This window comes from Symphalangus syndactylus, chromosome 4 (genome assembly GCF_028878055.3).
Source record: "Symphalangus syndactylus isolate Jambi chromosome 4, NHGRI_mSymSyn1-v2.1_pri, whole genome shotgun sequence".
Taxonomy (NCBI): domain Eukaryota; kingdom Metazoa; phylum Chordata; class Mammalia; order Primates; family Hylobatidae; genus Symphalangus; species Symphalangus syndactylus.
This window is the reverse complement of record NC_072426.2, coordinates 166,254,743-166,275,360: the sequence shown is the minus strand read 5'-3', so window position 1 is coordinate 166,275,360 and position 20,618 is coordinate 166,254,743.

The window sequence follows — 20,618 nt, the reverse complement described above, 5'->3', positions numbered from 1 at the left end:
AGAGTGTTCAGAACTGCGCAATCAAAAGTATGGTTTAACTCTGTTAGCTTAATGAACATATCAGAAATAAGTTTCACACAAAGCTTCTGTGTAGTTTTTCTTTGAAGATATTCTTTTTCCCAATATAGGCCTCTTAGCGCTCAGAATGTCCAATTGCAGTTTCTACAGAAAGAGTGTTTCAGAAAGGCTCAATCAAAAGTAAGGTTCAACTCTGTTAGTTGAATGCACAGAACAGAAAGAAGTTTCATACAATGCTTCTGTGTAGTTTATATTTGAACATATTCTTTTTTCCACTATTAGCCACTTAGCGCTACGAATGTCCAGTTGCATTTTCTACAGACAGAGTGTTTCAAAACTGCTCAATCAAAAGTATGGTTTAACTCTGTTAGCTGAATGCTCAGATCAGAAAGAAGTTTCACAGAATGCTTCTGTGTAGTTTATATTTGAATATATTCCTTTTTTCCACTACTACTCTCTTAGCGCTCCAAATGTCCAGTTGCATTTTCTACAGAAAGAGTGTTCAGATCTGCTCAATCAAAAGTATGTTTTAACTCTGTTAGCTGAATGCACAGATCAGAAAGAAGTTTCACCGAATGATTCTGTGTAGTTTATATTTGAAGACATTCCTTTTTCCACTATTACCCTCTTAGCGCTCCGAATATCCACTTGCATTTTCTACAGAAAGAGTGTTACAGAACGGCTCAATCAAAACTAAGGTTTAACTCTTTTAGTTGAACAAACAGAACAGAAAGTAGTTTCACAGAATTCTTCTGTGTAGTTTTTATTTGTAGACATTCTTTTTCCCAATATAGGCCTCTTAGCGCTCAGAATGTCCAATTGCAGTTTCTACAGAAAGAGTGTTTCAGAACGGCTCAATCAAAACTAAGGTTCACCTCCGTTAGTTGAATGCACAGAACAGAAAGAAGTTTCATACAATGCTTCTGTGTAGTTTATATTTGAACATATTCTTTTTTCCACTATTACCCACTTAGCGCTACGAATGTCCAGTTGCATTTTCTACAGACAGAGTGTTTCAAAACTGCTCAATCAAAAGTATGGTTTAACTCTGTTAGCTGAATGCTCAGATCAGAAAGATGTTTCACAGAATGCTTCTGTGTAGTTTATATTTGAATATATTCCTTTTTCCACTACTACGCTCTTAGCGCTCCAAATGTCCTGTTGCATTTTCTACAGAAAGAGTGTTCAGATCTGCTCAATCAAAAGTATGGTTTAACTCTGTTAGCTGAATGCACAGATGAGAAAGATGTTTCACCGAATGATTCTGTGTAGTTTATATTTGAAGACATTCCTTTTTCCACTATTACCCTCTTAGCGCTCCGTATCTCCACTTGCATTTTCTACAAAAAGAGTGTTTCATAACTGCTCAATCAAAAATATGTTTTATCTCTGTTAACTGAACTTACAGATCAGAAATAAGTTTCACAGAATGCATCTGTGTAGTTTTTATTTGAAGATATTCTTTTTCCCAATGTAGGCCTCTTAGCGCTTAGCATGTCCAATTGCAGTTTCTACAGAAAGAGTGTTTCAGAACGGCTCAATCAAAAGTAAGGTTCAACTCTGTTAGTTGAATGCACAGAACAGAAAGAATTTTCACAGAATGCTACTGTGTAGTTTATATTTGAATATATTCCTTTTTCCACTATTACCCTCTTAGCGCTCCGAATGTCCACTTGCATTTTCTACAGAAAGAGTGTTCAGAACTGCGCAATCAAAAGTATGTTTTAACTCTGTTAGCTTAATGAACATATCAGAAATAAGTTTCACACAATGCTTCTGTGTAGTTTTTATTTGAAGATATTATTTTTCCCAATAGAGGCCTCTTAGCGCTCAGAATGTCCAATTGCAGTTTCTACAGAAAGAGTGTTTCAGAAAGGCTCAATCAAAGTAAGGTTCAACTCTGTTAGTTGAATGCACAGAACAGAAAGAAGTTTCATACAATGCTTCTGTGTAGTTTATATTTGAACATATTCTTTTTTCCACTATTACCCACTTAGCGCTACGAATGTCCAGTTGCATTTTCTACAGACAGAGTGTTTCAAAACTGCTCAATCAAAAGTATGGTTTAACTCTGTTAGCTGAATGCTCAGATCAGAAAGAAGTTTCACAGAATGCTTCTGTGTAGTTTATATTTGAATATATTCCTTTTTCCACTACTACTCTCTTAGCGCTCCAAATGTCCAGTTACATTTTCTACAGAAAGAGTGTTCAGATCTGCTCAACCAAAAGTATGGTTTAACTCTGTTAGCTGAATGCACAGATCAGAAAGAAGTTTCACAGAATGATTCTGTGTTGTTTATATTTGGAGACATTCCTTTTTCCACTATTACCCTCTTAGCGCTCCGAATCTCCACTTGCATTTTCTACAGAAAGAGTGTTTCAGAACGGCTCAATCAAAACTAAGGTTGAACTCTTTTAGTTGAACAAACAGAACAGAAAGAAGTTTCACACAATTCTTCTGTGTAGTTTTTATTTGTAGACATTCCTTTTCCCAATATAGGCCTCTTAGCGCTCAGAATGTCCAATTGCAGTTTCTACAGAAAGAGTGTTTCAGAACGGCTCAATCAAAAGTAAGGTTCAACTCTGTTAGTTGAATGCACAGAACAGAAAGAAGTTTCATACAATGCTTCTGTGTAGTTTATATTTGAACATATTCTTTTTTCCACTATTACCCACTTAGCGCTACGAATGTCCAGTTGCATTTTCTACAGACAGAGTGTTTCAAAACTGCTCAAACAAAAGTATGGTTTAACTCTGTTAGCTGAATGCTCAGATCAGAAAGAAGTTTCACAGAATGCTTCTGTGTAGTTTATATTTGAATATATTCCTTTTTCCACTACTACGCTCTTAGCGCTCCAAATGTGCAGTTGCATTTTCTACAGAAAGAGTGTTCAGATCTGCTCAATCAAAAGTATGGTTTAACACTGTTAGCTGAATGCACAGATCAGAAAGAAGTTTCACCGAATGATTCTGTGTAGTTTATATTTGAAGACATTCCTTTTTCCACTATTACCCTCTTAGCGCTCCGAATCTCCACTTGCATTTTCCACAAAAAGAGTGTTTCATAACTGCTCAATCAAAAATATGTTTTATCTCTGTTAACTGAATTTACAGATCAGAAATAAGTTTCACAGAATGCATCTGTGTAGTTTTTATTTGAAGATATTCTTTTTCCCAATGTAGGCCTCTTAGCGCTTAGCATGTCCAATTGCAGTTTCTACAGAAAGAGTGTTTCAGAACGGCTCAATCAAAAGTAAGGTTCAACTCTGTTAGTTGAATGCACAGAACAGAAAGAATTTTCACAGAATGCTACTGTGTAGTTTATATTTGAATATATTCCTTTTTCCACTATTACCCTCTTAGCGCTCCGAATGTCCACTTGCATTTTCTACAGAAAGAGTGTTCAGAACTGCGCAATCAAAAGTATGGTTTAACTCTGTTAGCTTAATGAACATATCAGAAATAAGTTTCACACAATGCTTCTGTGTAGTTTTTATTTGAAGATATTATTTTTCCCAATAGAGGCCTCTTAGCGCTCAGAATGTCCAATTGCAGTTTCTACAGAAAGAGTGTTTCAGAAAGGCTCAATCAAAAGTAAGGTTCAACTCTGTTAGTTGAATGCACAGAACAGAAAGAAGTTTCATACAATGCTTCTGTGTAGTTTATATTTGAACATATTCTTTTTTCCACTATTACCCACTTAGCGCTACGAATGTCCAGTTGCATTTTCTACAGACAGAGTGTTTCAAAACTGCTCAATCAAAAGTATGGTTTAACTCTGTTAGCTGAATGCTCAGATCAGAAAGAAGTTTCACAGAATGCTACTGTGTAGTTTATATTTGAATATATTCCTTTTTCCACTACTACTCTCTTAGCGCTCCAAATGTCCAGTTGCATTTTCTACAGAAAGAGTGTTCAGATCTGCTCAATCAAAAGTATGGTTTAACTCTGTTAGCTGAATGCACAGATCAGAAAGTAGTTTCACAGAATGATTCTGTGTAGTTTGTATTTGAAGACATTCCTTTTTCCACTATTACCCTCTTAGCGCTCCGAATCTCCACTTGCATTTTCTACAGAAAGAGTGTTTCAGAACGGCTCAATCAAAACTAAGGTTGAACTCTTTTAGTTGAACAAACAGAACAGAAAGAAGTTTCACACAATTCTTCTGTGTAGTTTTTATTTGTAGACATTCCTTTTCCCAATATAGGCCTCTTAGCGCTCAGAATGTCCAATTGCAGTTTCTACAGAAAGAGTGTTTCAGAACGGCTCAATCAAAAGTAAGGTTCAACTCTGTTAGTTGAATGCACAGAACAGAAAGAAGTTTCATACAATGCTTCTGTGTAGTTTATATTTGAACATATTCTTTTTTCCACTATTACCCACTTAGCGCTACGAATGTCCAGTTGCATTTTCTACAGACAGAGTGTTTCAAAACTGCTCAAACAAAAGTATGGTTTAACTCTGTTAGCTGAATGCTCAGATCAGAAAGAAGTTTCACAGAATGCTTCTGTGTAGTTTATATTTGAATATATTCCTTTTTCCACTACTACGCTCTTAGCGCTCCAAATGTGCAGTTGCATTTTCTACAGAAAGAGTGTTCAGATCTGCTCAATCAAAAGTATGGTTTAACACTGTTAGCTGAATGCACAGATCAGAAAGAAGTTTCACCGAATGATTCTGTGTAGTTTATATTTGAAGACATTCCTTTTTCCACTATTACCCTCTTAGCGCTCCGAATCTCCACTTGCATTTTCCACAAAAAGAGTGTTTCATAACTGCTCAATCAAAAATATGTTTTATCTCTGTTAACTGAATTTACAGATCAGAAATAAGTTTCACAGAATGCATCTGTGTAGTTTTTATTTGAAGATATTCTTTTTCCCAATGTAGGCCTCTTAGCGCTTAGCATGTCCAATTGCAGTTTCTACAGAAAGAGTGTTTCAGAACGGCTCAATCAAAAGTAAGGTTCAACTCTGTTAGTTGAATGCACAGAACAGAAAGAATTTTCACAGAATGCTACTGTGTAGTTTATATTTGAATATATTCCTTTTTCCACTATTACCCTCTTAGCGCTCCGAATGTCCACTTGCATTTTCTACAGAAAGAGTGTTCAGAACTGCGCAATCAAAAGTATGGTTTAACTCTGTTAGCTTAATGAACATATCAGAAATAAGTTTCACACAATGCTTCTGTGTAGTTTTTATTTGAAGATATTATTTTTCCCAATAGAGGCCTCTTAGCGCTCAGAATGTCCAATTGCAGTTTCTACAGAAAGAGTGTTTCAGAAAGGCTCAATCAAAAGTAAGGTTCAACTCTGTTAGTTGAATGCACAGAACAGAAAGAAGTTTCATACAATGCTTCTGTGTAGTTTATATTTGAACATATCTTTTTTCCACTATTACCCACTTAGCGCTACGAATGTCCAGTTGCATTTTCTACAGACAGAGTGTTTCAAAACTGCTCAATCAAAAGTATGGTTTAACTCTGTTAGCTGAATGCTCAGATCAGAAAGAAGTTTCACAGAATGCTACTGTGTAGTTTATATTTGAATATATTCCTTTTTCCACTACTACTCTCTTAGCGCTCCAAATGTCCAGTTGCATTTTCTACAGAAAGAGTGTTCAGATCTGCTCAATCAAAAGTATGGTTTAACTCTGTTAGCTGAATGCACAGATCAGAAAGTAGTTTCACAGAATGATTCTGTGTAGTTTGTATTTGAAGACATTCCTTTTTCCACTATTACCCTCTTAGCGCTCCGAATCTCCACTTGCATTTTCTACAGAAAGAGTGTTTCAGAACGGCTCAATCAAAACTAAGGTTCAACTCTTTTACTTGAACAAACAGAACAGAAAGAAGTTTCACACAATTCTTCTGTGTAGTTTTTATTTGTAGACATTGCTTTTCCCAATATAGGCCTCTTAGCGCTCAGAATGTCCAATTGCAGTTTCTACAGAAAGAGTGTTTCAGAACGGCTCAATCAAAAGTAAGGTTCAACTCTGTTAGTTGAATGCACAGAACACAAAGAATTTTCACAGAATGCTACTGTGTAGTTTATATTTGAATATATTCCTTTTTCCACTATTACCCTCTTAGCGCTCCGAATGTCCACTTGCATTTTCTACAGAAAGAGTGTTCAGAACTGCGCAATCAAAAGTATGGTTTAACTCTGTTAGCTTAATGAACATATCAGAAATAAGTTTCACACAATGCTTCTGTGTAGTTTTTATTTGAAGATATTATTTTTCCCAATAGAGGCCTCTTAGCGCTCAGAATGTCCAATTGCAGTTTCTACAGAAAGAGTGTTTCAGAACGGCTCAATCAAAAGTAAGGTTCAACTCTGTTAGTTGAATGCACAGAACAGAAAGAAGTTTCATACAATGCTTCTGTGTAGTTTATATTTGAACATATTCTTTTTTCCACTATTACCCACTTAGCGCTACGAATGTCCAGTTGCATTTTCTACAGACAGAGTGTTTCAAAACTGCTCAATCAAAAGTATGGTTTAAATCTGTTAGCTGAATGCTCAGATCAGAAAGAAGTTTCACAGAATGCTTCTGTGTCGTTTATATCTGAATATATTCCTTTTTCCACTACTACGCTCTTAGCGCTCCAAATGTCCAGTTGCATTTTCTACAGAAAGAGTGTTCAGATCTGCTCAATCAAAAGTATGGTTTAACTCTGTTAGCTGAATGCACAGATCAGAAAGAAGTTTCACCGAATGATTCTGTGTAGTTTATATTTGAAGACAATCCTTTTTCCACTATTACCCTCTTAGCGCTCCGAATCTCCACTTGCATTTTCAACAAAAAGAGTGTTTCATAACTGCTCAATCAAAAATATGTTTTATCTCTGTTAACTGAATTTACAGATCAGAAATAAGTTTCACAGAATGCATCTGTGTAGTTTTTATTTGAAGATATTCTTTTTCCCAATGTAGGCCTCTTAGCGCTTAGCATGTCCAATTGCTGTTTCTACAGAAAGAGTGTTTCAGAACGGCTCAATCAAAAGTAAGGTTCAACTCTGTTAGTTGAATGCACAGAACAGAAAGAATTTTCACAGAATGCTACTGTGTAGTTTATATTTGAATATATTCCTTTTTCCACTATTACACTCTTAGCGCTCCGAATGTCCACTTGCATTTTCTACAGAAAGAGTGTTCAGAACTGCGCAATCAAAAGTATGGTTTAACTCTGTTAGCTTAATGAACATATCAGAAATAAGTTTCACACAATGCTTCTGTGTAGTTTTTATTTGAAGATATTATTTTTCCAAATAGAGGCCTCTTAGCGCTCAGAATGTCCAATTGCAGTTTCTACAGAAAGAGTGTTCAGATCTGCTCAATCAAAAGTATGGTTTAACTCTGTTAGCTGAATGCACAGATCAGAAAGAAGTTTCACAGAATGATTCTGTGTAGTTTATATTTGGAGACATTCCTTTTTCCACTATTACCCTCTTAGCGCTCCGAATCTCCACTTGCATTTTCTGCAGAAAGAGTGTTTCAGAACGGATCAATCAAAACTAAGGTTCAAATCTTTTAGTTGAACAAACAGAACAGAAAGAAGTTTCACACATTTCTTCTGTGTAGTTTTTATTTGTAGACATTCTTTTTCCCAATATATGCCTCTTAGCGCTCAGAATGTCCAATTGCAGTTTCTACAGAAAGAGTGTTTCAGAACGGCTCAATCAAAAGTAACGTTCAACTCTGTTAGTTGAATGCACAGAACAGAAAGAAGTTTCATACAATGCTTCTGTGTAGTTTATATTTGAACATATTCTTTTTTCCACTATTACCCACTTAGCGCTACGAATGTCCAGTTGCATTTTCTACAGACAGAGTGTTTCAAAACTGCTCAATCAAAAGTATGGTTTAACTCTGTTAGGTGAATGCTCAGATCAGAAAGAAGTTTCACAGAATGCTTCTGTGTAGTTTATATTTGAAGACATTCCTTTTTCCACTATTACCCTCTTAGCGCTCCGAATCTCCACTTGCATTTTCTACAAAAAGAGTGTTTCATAACTGCTCAATCAAAAATATGTTTTATCTCTGTTAACTGAATTTACAGATCAGAAATAAGTTTCACAGAATGCATCTGTGTAGTTTTTATTTGAAAATATTCTTTTTCCCAATGTAGGCCTCTTAGCGCTTAGCATGTCCAATTGCAGTTTCTACAGAAAGAGTGTTTCAGAACGGCTCAATCAAAAGTAAGGTTCAACTCTGTTAGTTGAATGCACAGAACAGAAAGAATTTTCACAGAATGCTACTGTGTAGTTTATATTTGAATATATTCCTTTTTCCACTATTACCCTCTTAGCGCTCCGAATGTCCACTTGCATTTTCTACAGAAAGAGTGTTCAGAACTGCGCAATCAAAAGTATGGTTTAACTCTGTTAGCTTAATGAACATATCAGAAATAAGTTTCACTCAATGCTTCTGTGTAGTTTTTATTTGAAGATATTATTTTTCCCAATAGAGGCCTCTTAGCGCTCAGAATGTCCAATTGCAGTTTCTACAGAAGGAGTGTTTCAGAAAGGCTCAATCAAAAGTAAGGTTCAACTCTGTTAGTTGAATGCACAGAACAGAAAGAAGTTTCATACAATGCTTCTGTGTAGTTTATATTTGAACATATTCTTTTTTCCACTATTACCCACTTAGCGCTACGAATGTCCAGTTGCATTTTCTACAGACAGAGTGTTTCAAAACTGCTCAATCAAAAGTATGGTTTACCTCTGTTAGCTGAATGCTCAGATCAGAAAGAAGTTTCACAGAATGCTTCTGTGTAGTTTATATTTGAATATATTCCTTTTTCCACTACTACTCTCTTAGCGCTCCAAATGTCCAGTTGCATTTTCTACAGAAAGAGTGTTCAGATCTGCTCAATCAAAAGTATGGTTTAACTCTGTTAGCTGAATGCACAGATCAGAAAGAAGTTTCACAGAATGATTCTGTGTAGTTTATATTTGGAGACATTACTTTTTCCACTATTACCCACTTAGCGCTCCGAATCTCCACTTGCATTTTCTGCAGAAAGAGTGTTTCAGAACGGATCAATCAAAACTAAGGTTCAACTCTTTTAGTTGAACAAACAGAACAGAAAGAAGTTTCACACATTTCTTCTGTGTAGTTTTTATTTGTAGACATTCTTTTTCCCAATATATGCCTCTTAGCGCTCAGAATGTCCAATTGCAGTTTCTACAGAAAGAGTGTTTCAGAACGGCTCAATCAAAAGTAAGGTTCAACTCTGTTAGTTGAATGCACAGAACAGAAAGAAGTTTCATACAATGCTTCTGTGTAGTTTATATTTGAACATATTCTTTTTTCCACTATTACCCACTTAGCGCTACGAATGTCCAGTTGCATTTTCTACAGACAGAGTGTTTCAAAACTGCTCAATCAAAAGTATGGTTTAAATCTGTTAGCTGAATGCTCAGATCAGAAACAAGTTTCACAGAATGCTTCTGTGTCGTTTATATCTGAATATATTCCTTTTTCCACTACTACGCTCTTAGCGCTCCAAATGTCCAGTTGCATTTTCTACAGAAAGAGAGTTCAGATCTGCTCAATCAAAAGTATGGTTTAACTCTGTTACCTGAATGCACAGATCAGAAAGAAGTTTCACCGAATGATTCTGTGTAGTTTATATTTGAAGACAATCCTTTTTCCACTATTACCCTCTTAGCGCTCCGAATCTCCACTTGCATTTTCAACAAAAAGAGTGTTTCATAACTGCTCAATCAAAAATATGTTTTATCTCTGTTAACTGAATTTACAGATCAGAAATAAGTTTCACAGAATGCATCTGTGTAGTTTTTATTTGAAGATATTCTTTTTCCCAATGTAGGCCTCTTAGCACTTAGCATGTCCAATTGCAGTTTCTACAGAAAGAGTGTTTCAGAACGGCTCAATCAAAAGTAAGGTTCAACTCTGTTAGTTGAATGCACAGAACAGAAAGAATTTTCACAGAATGCTACTGTGTAGTTTATATTTGAATATATTCCTTTTTCCACTATTACCCTCTTAGCGCTCCGAATGTCCACTTGCATTTTCTACAGAAAGAGTGTTCAGAACTGCGCAATCAAAAGTATGGTTTAACTCTGTTAGCTTAATGAACATATCAGAAATAAGTTTCACACAATGCTTCTGTGTAGTTTTTATTTGAAGATATTATTTTTCCCAATAGAGGCCTCTTAGCGCTCAGAATGTCCAATTGCAGTTTCTACAGAAAGAGTGTTTCAGAAAGGCTCAATCAAAAGTAAGGTTCAACTCTGTTAGTTGAATGCACAGAACAGAAAGACGTTCCATACAATGTTTCTGTGTAGTTTATATTTGAACATATTCTTTTTTCCACTATTAGCCACTTAGCGCTACGAATGTCCAGTTGCATTTTCTACAGACAGAGTGTTTCAAAACTGCTCAATCAAAAGTATGGTTTAACTCTGATAGCTGAATGCTCAGATCAGAAAGAAGTTTCACAGAATGCATCTGTGTAGTTTATATTTGAATATATTCCTTTTTCCACTACTACTCTCTTAGTGCTCCAAATGTCCAGTTGCATTTTCTACAGAAAGAGTGTTCAGATCTGCTCAATCAAAAGTATGGTTTAACTCTGTTAGCTGAATGCACAGATCAGAAAGAAGTTTCACAGAATGATTCTGTGTAGTTTATATTTGGAGACATTCCTTTTTCCACTATTACCCTCTTAGCGCTCGGAATCTCCACTTGCATTTTCTACAGAAAGGGTGTTTCAGAACGGCTCAATCAAAACTAAGGTTCAACTCTTTTACTTGAACAAACAGAACAGAAAGAAGTTTCACACAATTCTTATGTGTAGTTTTTATTTGTAGACATTCTTTTTCCCAATATAGGCCTCCTAGCGCTCAGAATGTCCAATTGCAGTTTCTACAGAAAGAGTGTTTCAGAACGGCTCAATCAAAAGTAAGGTTCAACTCTGTTAGTTGAATGCACAGAACAGAAAGAAGTTTCATACAATGCTTCTGTGTAGTTAATATTTGAACATATTCTTTTTTCCACTATTACCCACTTAGCGCTACGAATGTCCAGTTGCATTTTCTACAGACAGAGTGTTTCAAAACTGCTCAATCAAAACTATGGTTTAACTCTGTTAGCTGAATGCTCAGATCAGAAAGAAGTTTCACAGAATGCTTCTGTGTAGTTTATATTTGAATATATTCCTTTTTCCACTACTACGCTCTTAGCGCTCCAAATGTCCAGTTGCATTTTCTACAGAAAGAGTGTTCAGATCTGCTCAATCAAAAGTATGGTTTAACTCTGTTAGCTGAATGCACAGATCAGAAAGAAGTTTCACCGAATGATTCTGTGTAGTTTATATTTGAAGATATTCCTTTTTCCACTATTACCCTCTTAGCGCTCCGAATCTCCACTTGCATTTTCTACAACAAGAGTGTTTCATAACTGCTCAATCAAAAATATGTTTTATCTCTGTTAACTGAATTTACAGATCAGAAATAAGTTTCACAGAATGCATCTGTGTAGTTTTTATTTGAAGATATTCTTTTTCCCAATGTAGGCCTCTTAGCGCTTAGCATGTCCAATTGCAGTTTCTACAGAAAGAGTGTTTCAGAACGGCTCAATCAAAAGTAAGGTTCAACTCTGTTAGTTGAATGCACAGAACAGAAAGAATTTTCACAGAATGCTACTGTGTAGTTTATATTTGAATATATTCCTTTTTCCACTATTACCCTCTTAGCGCTCCGAATGTCCACTTGCATTTTCTACAGAAAGAGTGTTCAGAACTGCGCAATCAAAAGTATGGTTTACCTCTGTTAGCTTAATGAACATATCAGAAATAAGTTTCACACAATGCTTCTGTGTAGTTTTTATTTGAAGATATTATTATTCCCAATAGAGGCCTCTTAGCGCTCAGAATGTACAATTGCAGTTTCTACAGAAAGAGTGTTTCAGAAAGGCTCAATCAAAAGTAAGGTTCAACTCTGTTAGTTGAATGCATAGAACAGAAAGAAGTTTCACACAATGCTTCTGTGTAGTTTATATTTGAACATATTCTTTTTTCCACTATTACCCACTTAGCGCTACGAATGTCCAGCTGCATTTTCTACAGACAGAGTGTTTCAAAACTGCTCAATCAAAAGTATGGTTTAACTCTGTTAGCTGAATGCTCAGATCAGAAAGAAGTTTCACAGAATGCTTCTGTGTAGTTTATATTTGAGTATATTCCTTTTTCCACTACTACTCTCTTAGCGCTCCAAATGTCCAGTTGCATTTTCTACAGAAAGAGTGTTCAGATCTGCTCAATCCAATGTATTGTTTAACTCTGTTAGCTGAATGCACAGATCAGAAAGAAGTTTCACAGAATGATTCTGTGTAGTTTATATTTGGAGACATTCCTTTTTCCACTATTACCCTCTAAGCGCTCCGAATCTCCACTTGCATTTTCTACAGAAAGAGTGTTTCAGAACGGCTCAATTAAAACTAAGGTTCAACTCTTTTAGTTGAACAAACAGAACAGAAAGAAGTTTCACACAATTCTTCTGTGTAGTTTTTATTTGTAGACATTCTTTTTCCCAATATAGGCCTCCTAGCGCTCAGAATGTGCAATTGCAGTTTCTACAGAAAGAGTGTTTCAGAACGGCTCAATCAAAAGTAAGGTTCAACTCTGTTAGTTGAATGCACAGAACAGAAAGAAGTTTCATACAATGCTTCTGTGTAGTTCATATTTGAACATATTATTTTTTCCACTATTACCCACTTAGCGCTACGAATGTCCAGTTGCATTTTCTACAGACAGAGTGTTTCAAAACTGCTCAATCAAAAGTATGGTTTAACTCTGTTAGCTGAATGCTCAGATCAGAAAGAAGTTTCACAGAATGCTTCTGTGTAGTTTATATTTGAATATATTCCTTTTTCCACTACTACGCTCTTAGCGCTCCAAATGTCCAGTTGCATTTTCTACAGAAAGAGTGTTCAGATCTGCTCAATCAAAAGTATGGTTTAACTCTGTTAGCTGAATGCACAGATCAGAAAGAAGTTTCACCGAATGATTCTGTGTAGTTTATATTTGAAGACATTCCTTTTTCCACTATTACCCTCTTAGCGCTCCGAATCTCCACTTGCATTTTCTACAAAAAGAGTGTTTCATAACTGCTCAATCAAAAATATGTTTTATCTCTGTTAACTGAATGAACAGAACAGAAAGAAGGTTCACAGAATGCTTCTGTGTAATTTTTATTTGTAGATATTCTTTTTCCCAATATAGGCCCCTTAGCGCTCAGAATGTCCAATTGCAGTTTCTACAGAAAGAGTGTTTCAGAACGGCTCAATCAAAATTAAGGTTCAAACCTGGTAGTTGAATGCACAGAACAGATAGAAATTTCACAGAATGCTTCTGTGTAGTTTATATGTGAATATATTCCTTTTTCCACTATTACCCTCTTAGCGCTCCGAATGTCCACTTGCATTTTTTACAGAAAGAGTGTTCTGAACTGCGCAATCAAAAGTATGGTTTAACTCTGTTAGCTGAATGCACATATCAGAAATAAGTTTCAAACAATGCTTCTGTGTAGTTTTTATTTGAAGATATTATTATTCCCAATATAGGCCTCTTAGCGCTCAGAATGTCCAATTGCAGTTTCTACAGAAAGAGTGTTTCAGAACGGCTCAATCAAAATTAAGGTTCAACCCTGATAGTTGAATGCACAGAACAGAAAGAAGTTTCACAGAATGCTTCTGTGTAGTTTATATTTGAATATATTCCTTTTTCCACTATTACACTCTTAGCTCTCCGAATGTCCACTTACATTTTCTATAGAAAGAGTGTTCTGAACTGAGCAATCAAAAGTATGGTTTAAATCTGTTAGCTGAATGCACATATCAGAAATAAGTTTCAAACAATGCTTCTGTGTAGTTTTTGTTTGAAGATATTATTATTCCCAATATAGGCCTCTCAGCGCTCAGAATGTCCAATTGCAGTTTCTACAGAAAGAGTGTTTCAGAACGCCTCAATCAAATGTCAGGTTCAACTCTCTTAGTTGAATGCACAGAACAGAAAGAAGTTTCACAGAATGCTTCTGTGTAGTATTTAGTTGAAGATACTCCTTTTTGGACTATTACCCACTTAGCGCTCCAAATATCCACTTTCAGTTTCTACACAAAGTGTGTTTCAGAACTGCTCCTTCGAAAGTAAGGCTCAACACTCTTAGTTGAATGCGGAGAACAGAAAGGGGTTTCAGAGAATGCTTCTGTGTAGTTTTTAATTGGAGATATTCCTTTTTCCTCTATTACAATCTTAGCGCTCCGAATGTCCACTTGCATTTTCTACAAAAAGAGTGTTTCATAACTGCTCAATCAAAAATATGGTTTAGCTCTGTTAACTGAATTTACAGATCAGAAATAAGTTTCAGAGAATGTATCTGTGTAGTTTTTATTTGAAGATATTCTTTTTCCCAATGTAGGCCTCTTAGCGCTTAGAATGTCCAATTGCAGTTTCTACAGTAAGAGTGTTTCAGAACGGCTCAATCAAAAGTAAGGTTCAACTCTGTTAGTTGAATGCACAGAACAGAAAGAAGTTTCACAGAATGCTACTGTGTAGTTTATATTTGAACATATTATTTTTTCCACTATTACCCACTTAGCGCTACGAATGTCCAGTTGCATTTTCTAAAGACAGAGTGTTTCAAAACTGCTCAATCAAAAGTATGGTTTAACTCTGTTAGCTGAATGCTCAGATCAGAAAGAAGTTTCACAGAATGCTTCTGTGTAGTTTATATTTGAATATATTCCTTTTTCCACTACTACCCTCTTAGCGCTCCAAATGGCCAGTTGCATTTTCTACAGAAAGAGTGTTCAGATCTGCTCAATCAAATGTATAGTTTAAATCTGTTAGCTGAATGCACAGATCAGAAAGAAGTTTCACAGAATGATTCTGTGTAGTTTATATTTGAAGACATTCCTTTTTCCACTATTACCCACTTAGCGCTCAGAATCTCCACTGGCATTTTCCACAGAAAGAGTGTTTCAGAACGGATCAATCAAAACTAAGGTTCAACTCTTTTAGTTGAACAAACAGAACAGAAAGAAGTTTCACACAATTCTTCTGTGTAGTTTTTATTTGTAGACATTCCTTTTCCCAATATAGGCCTCTTAGCGCTCAGAATGTCCAATTGCAGTTTCTACAGAAAGAGTGTTTCAGAACGGCTCAATCAAAAGTAAGGTTCAACTCTGTTAGTTGAATGCACAGAACAGAAAGAATTTTCACAGAATTCTACTGTGTAGTTTATATTTGAATATATTCCTTTTTCCACTATTACCCTCTTAGCGCTCCGAATGTCCACTTGCATTTTCTACAGAAAGAGTGTTCAGAACTGCGCAATCAAAAGTATGGTTTAACTCTGTTAGCTTAATGAACATATCAGAAATAAGTTTCACACAATGCTTCTGTGTAGTTTTTATTTGAAGATATTTTTTTTCCCAATAGAGGCCTCTTAGCGCTCAGAATGTCCAATTGCAGTTTCCACAGAAAGAGTGTTTCAGAACGGCTCAATCAAAAGTAAGGTTCAACTCTGTTAGTTGAATGCACAGAACAGAAAGAAGTTTCATACAATGCTTCTGTGTAGTTTATATTTGAACATATTCTTTTTTCCACTATTACCCACTTAGCGCTACGAATGTCCAGTTGCATTTTCTACAGACAGAGTGTTTCAAAACTGCTCAATCAAAAGTATGGTTTAACTCTGTTAGCTGAATGCTCAGATCAGAAAGAAGTTTCACAGAATGCTTCTGTGTAGTTTATATTTGAATATATTCCTTTTTCCACTACTACGCTCTTAGCGCTCCAAATGTCCAGTTGCATTTTCTACAGAAAGAGTGTTCAGATCTGCTCAATCAAAAGTATGGTTTAACTCTGTTAGCTGAATGCACAGATCACAAAGAAGTTTCACAGAATGATTCTGTGTAGTTTATATTTGGAGACATTACTTTTTCCACTATTACCCACTTAGCGCTCCGAATCTCCACTTGCATTTTCTGCAGAAAGAGTGTTTCAGAACGGATCAATCAAAACTAAGGTTCAACTCTTTTAGTTGAACAAACAGAACAGAAAGAAGTTTCACACATTTCTTCTGTGTAGTTTTTATTTGTAGACATTCTTTTTCCCAATATATGCCTCTTAGCGCTCAGAGTGTCCAATTGCAGTTTCTACAGAAAGAGTGTTTCAGAACGGCTCAATCAAAAGTAAGGTTCAACTCTGTTAGTTGAATGCACAGAACAGAAAGAAGTTTCATACAATGCTTCTGTGTAGTTTATATTTGAACATATTCTTTTTTCCACTATTACCCACTTAGCGCTACGAATGTCCAGTTGCATTTTCTACAGACAGAGTGTTTCAAAACTGCTCAATCAAAAGTATGGTTTAAATCTGTTAGCTGAATGCTCAGATCAGAAAGAAGTTTCACAGAATGCTTCTGTGTCGTTTATATCTGAATATATTCCTTTTTCCACTACTACGCTCTTAGCGCTCCAAATGTCCAGTTGCATTTTCTACAGAAAGAGTGTTCAGATCTGCTCAATCAAAAGTATGGTTTAACTCTGTTAGCTGAATGCACAGATCAGAAAGAAGTTTCACCGAATGATTCTGTGTAGTTTATATTTGAAGACAATCCTTTTTCCACTATTACCCTCTTAGCGCTCCGAATCTCCACTTGCATTTTCAACAAAAAGAGTGTTTCATAACTGCTCAATCAAAAATATGTTTTATCTCTGTTAACTGAATTTACAGATCAGAAATAAGTTTCACAGAATGCATCTGTGTAGTTTTTATTTGAAGATATTCTTTTTCCCAATGTAGGCCTCTTAGCGCTTAGCATGTCCAATTGCTGTTTCTACAGAAAGAGTGTTTCAGAACGGCTCAATCAAAAGTAAGGTTCAACTCTGTTAGTTGAATGCACAGAACAGAAAGAATTTTCACAGAATGCTACTGTGTAGTTTATATTTGAATATATTCCTTTTTCCACTATTACACTCTTAGCGCTCCGAATGTCCACTTGCATTTTCTACAGAAAGAGTGTTCAGAACTGCGCAATCAAAAGTATGGTTTAACTCTGTTAGCTTAATGAACATATCAGAAATAAGTTTCACACAATGCTTCTGTGTAGTTTTTATTTGAAGATATTATTTTTCCCAATAGAGGCCTCTTAGCGCTCAGAATGTCCAATTGCAGTTTCTACAGAAAGAGTGTTTCAGAAAGGCTCAATCAATAGTAAGGTTCAACTCTGTTAGTTGAATGCACAGAACAGAAAGAAGTTTCATACAATGCTTCTGTGTAGTTTATATTTGAACATATTCTTTTTTCCACTATTACCCACTTAGCGCTACGAATGTCCAGTTGCATTTTCTACAGACAGAGTGTTTCAAAACTGCTCAATCAAAAGTATGGTTTAACTCTGTTAGCTGAATGCTCAGATCAGAAAGAAGTTTCACAGAATGCTTCTGTGTAGTTTATATTTGAATATATTCCTTTTTCCACTACTACTCTCTTAGCGCTCCAAATGTCCAGTTGCATTTTCTACAGAAAGAGTGTTCAGATCTGCTCAATCAAAAGTATGGTTTAACTCTGTTAGCTGAATGCACAGATCACAAAGAAGTTTCACAGAATGATTCTGTGTAGTTTATATTTGGAGACATTACTTTTTCCACTATTACCCACTTAGCGCTCCGAATCTCCACTTGCATTTTCTGCAGAAAGAGTGTTTCAGAACGGATCAATCAAAACTAAGGTTCAACTCTTTTAGTTGAACAAACAGAACAGAAAGAAGTTTCACACATTTCTTCTGTGTAGTTTTTATTTGTAGACATTCTTTTTCCCAATATATGCCTCTTAGCGCTCAGAGTGTCCAATTGCAGTTTCTACAGAAAGAGTGTTTCAGAACGGCTCAATCAAAAGTAAGGTTCAACTCTGTTAGTTGAATGCACAGAACAGAAAGAAGTTTCATACAATGCTTCTGTGTAGTTTATATTTGAACATATTCTTTTTTCCACTATTACCCACTTAGCGCTACGAATGTCCAGTTGCATTTTCTACAGACAGAGTGTTTCAAAACTGCTCAATCAAAAGTATGGTTTAAATCTGTTAGCTGAATGCTCAGATCAGAAAGAAGTTTCACAGAATGCTTCTGTGTCGTTTATATCTGAATATATTCCTTTTTCCACTACTACGCTCTTAGCGCTCCAAATGTCCAGTTGCATTTTCTACAGAAAGAGTGTTCAGATCTGCTCAATCAAAAGTATGGTTTAACTCTGTTAGCTGAATGCACAGATCAGAAAGAAGTTTCACCGAATGATTCTGTGTAGTTTATATTTGAAGACAATCCTTTTTCCACTATTACCCTCTTAGCGCTCCGAATCTCCACTTGCATTTTCAACAAAAAGAGTGTTTCATAACTGCTCAATCAAAAATATGTTTTATCTCTGTTAACTGAATTTACAGATCAGAAATAAGTTTCACAGAATGCATCTGTGTAGTTTTTATTTGAAGATATTCTTTTTCCCAATGTAGGCCTCTTAGCGCTTAGCATGTCCAATTGCTGTTTCTACAGAAAGAGTGTTTCAGAACGGCTCAATCAAAAGTAAGGTTCAACTCTGTTAGTTGAATGCACAGAACAGAAAGAATTTTCACAGAATGCTACTGTGTAGTTTATATTTGAATATATTCCTTTTTCCACTATTACACTCTTAGCGCTCCGAATGTCCACTTGCATTTTCTACAGAAAGAGTGTTCAGAACTGCGCAATCAAAAGTATGGTTTAACTCTGTTAGCTTAATGAACATATCAGAAATAAGTTTCACACAATGCTTCTGTGTAGTTTTTATTTGAAGATATTATTTTTCCCAATAGAGGCCTCTTAGCGCTCAGAATGTCCAATTGCAGTTTCTACAGAAAGAGTGTTTCAGAAAGGCTCAATCAATAGTAAGGTTCAACTCTGTTAGTTGAATGCACAGAACAGAAAGAAGTTTCATACAATGCTTCTGTGTAGTTTATATTTGAACATATTCTTTTTTCCACTATTACCCACTTAGCGCTACGAATGTCCAGTTGCATTTTCTACAGACAGAGTGTTTCAAAACTGCTCAATCAAAAGTATGGTTTAACTCTGTTAGCTGAATGCTCAGATCAGAAAGAAGTTTCACAGAATGCTTCTGTGTAGTTTATATTTGAATATATTCCTTTTTCCACTACTACTCTCTTAGCGCTCCAAATGTCCAGTTGCATTTTCTACAGAAAGAGTGTTCAGATCTGCTCAATCAAAAGTATGGTTTAACTCTGTTAGCTGAATGCACAGATCAGAAAGAAGTTTCACAGAATGATTCTGTGTAGTTTATATTTGGAGACATTCCTTTTTCCACTATTACCCTCTTAGCGCTCCGAATCTCCACTTGCATTTTCTGCAGAAAGAGTGTTTCAGAACGGATCAATCAAAACTAAGGTTCAAATCTTTTAGTTGAACAAACAGAACAGAAAGAAGTTTCACACATTTCTTCTGTGTAGTTTTTATTTGTAGACATTCTTTTTCCCAATATATGCCTCTTAGCGCTCAGAATGTCCAATTGCAGTTTCTACAGAAAGAGTGTTTCAGAACGGCTCAATCAAAAGTAAGGTTCAACTCTGTTAGTTGAATGCACAGAACAGAAAGAAGTTTCATACAATGCTTCTGTGTAGTTTATATTTGAACATATTCTTTTTTCCACTATTACCCACTTAGCGCTACGAATGTCCAGTTGCATTTTCTACAGACAGAGTGTTTCAAAACTGCTCAATCAAAAGTATGGTTTAAAACTGTCAGCTGAATGCTCAGATCAGAAACAAGTTTCACAGAATGCTTCTGTGTCGTTTATATGTGAATATATTCCTTTTTCCACTACTACGCTCTTAGCGCTCCAAATGTCCAGTTGCATTTTCTACAGAAAGAGAGTTCAGATCTGCTCAATCAAAAGTATGGTTTAACTCTGTTACCTGAATGCACAGATCAGAAAGAAGTTTCACCGAATGATTCTGTGTAGTTTATATTTGAAGACAATCCTTTTTCCACTATTACCCTCTTAGCGCTCCGAATCTCCACTTACATTTTCAACAAAAAGAGTGTTTCATAACTGCTCAATCAAAAATATGTTTTATCTCTGTTAACTGAATTTACAGATCAGAAATAAGTTTCACAGAATGCATCTGTGTAGTTTTTATTTGAAGATATTCTTTTTCCCAATGTAGGCCTCTTAGCGCTTAGCATGTCCAATTGCAGTTTCTACAGAAAGAGTGTTTCAGAACGGCTCAATCAAAAGTAAGGTTCAACTCTGTTAGTTGAATGCACAGAACAGAAAGAATTTTCACAGAATGCTACTGTGTAGTTTATATTTGAATATATTCCTTTTTCCACTATTACCCTCTTAGCGCTCCGAATGTCCACTTGCATTTTCTACAGAAAGAGTGTTCAGAACTGCGCAATCAAAAGTATGGTTTAACTCTGTTAGCTTAATGAACATATCAGAAATAAGTTTCACACAATGCTTCTGTGTAGTTTTTATTTGAAGATATTATTTTTCCCAATAGAGGCCTCTT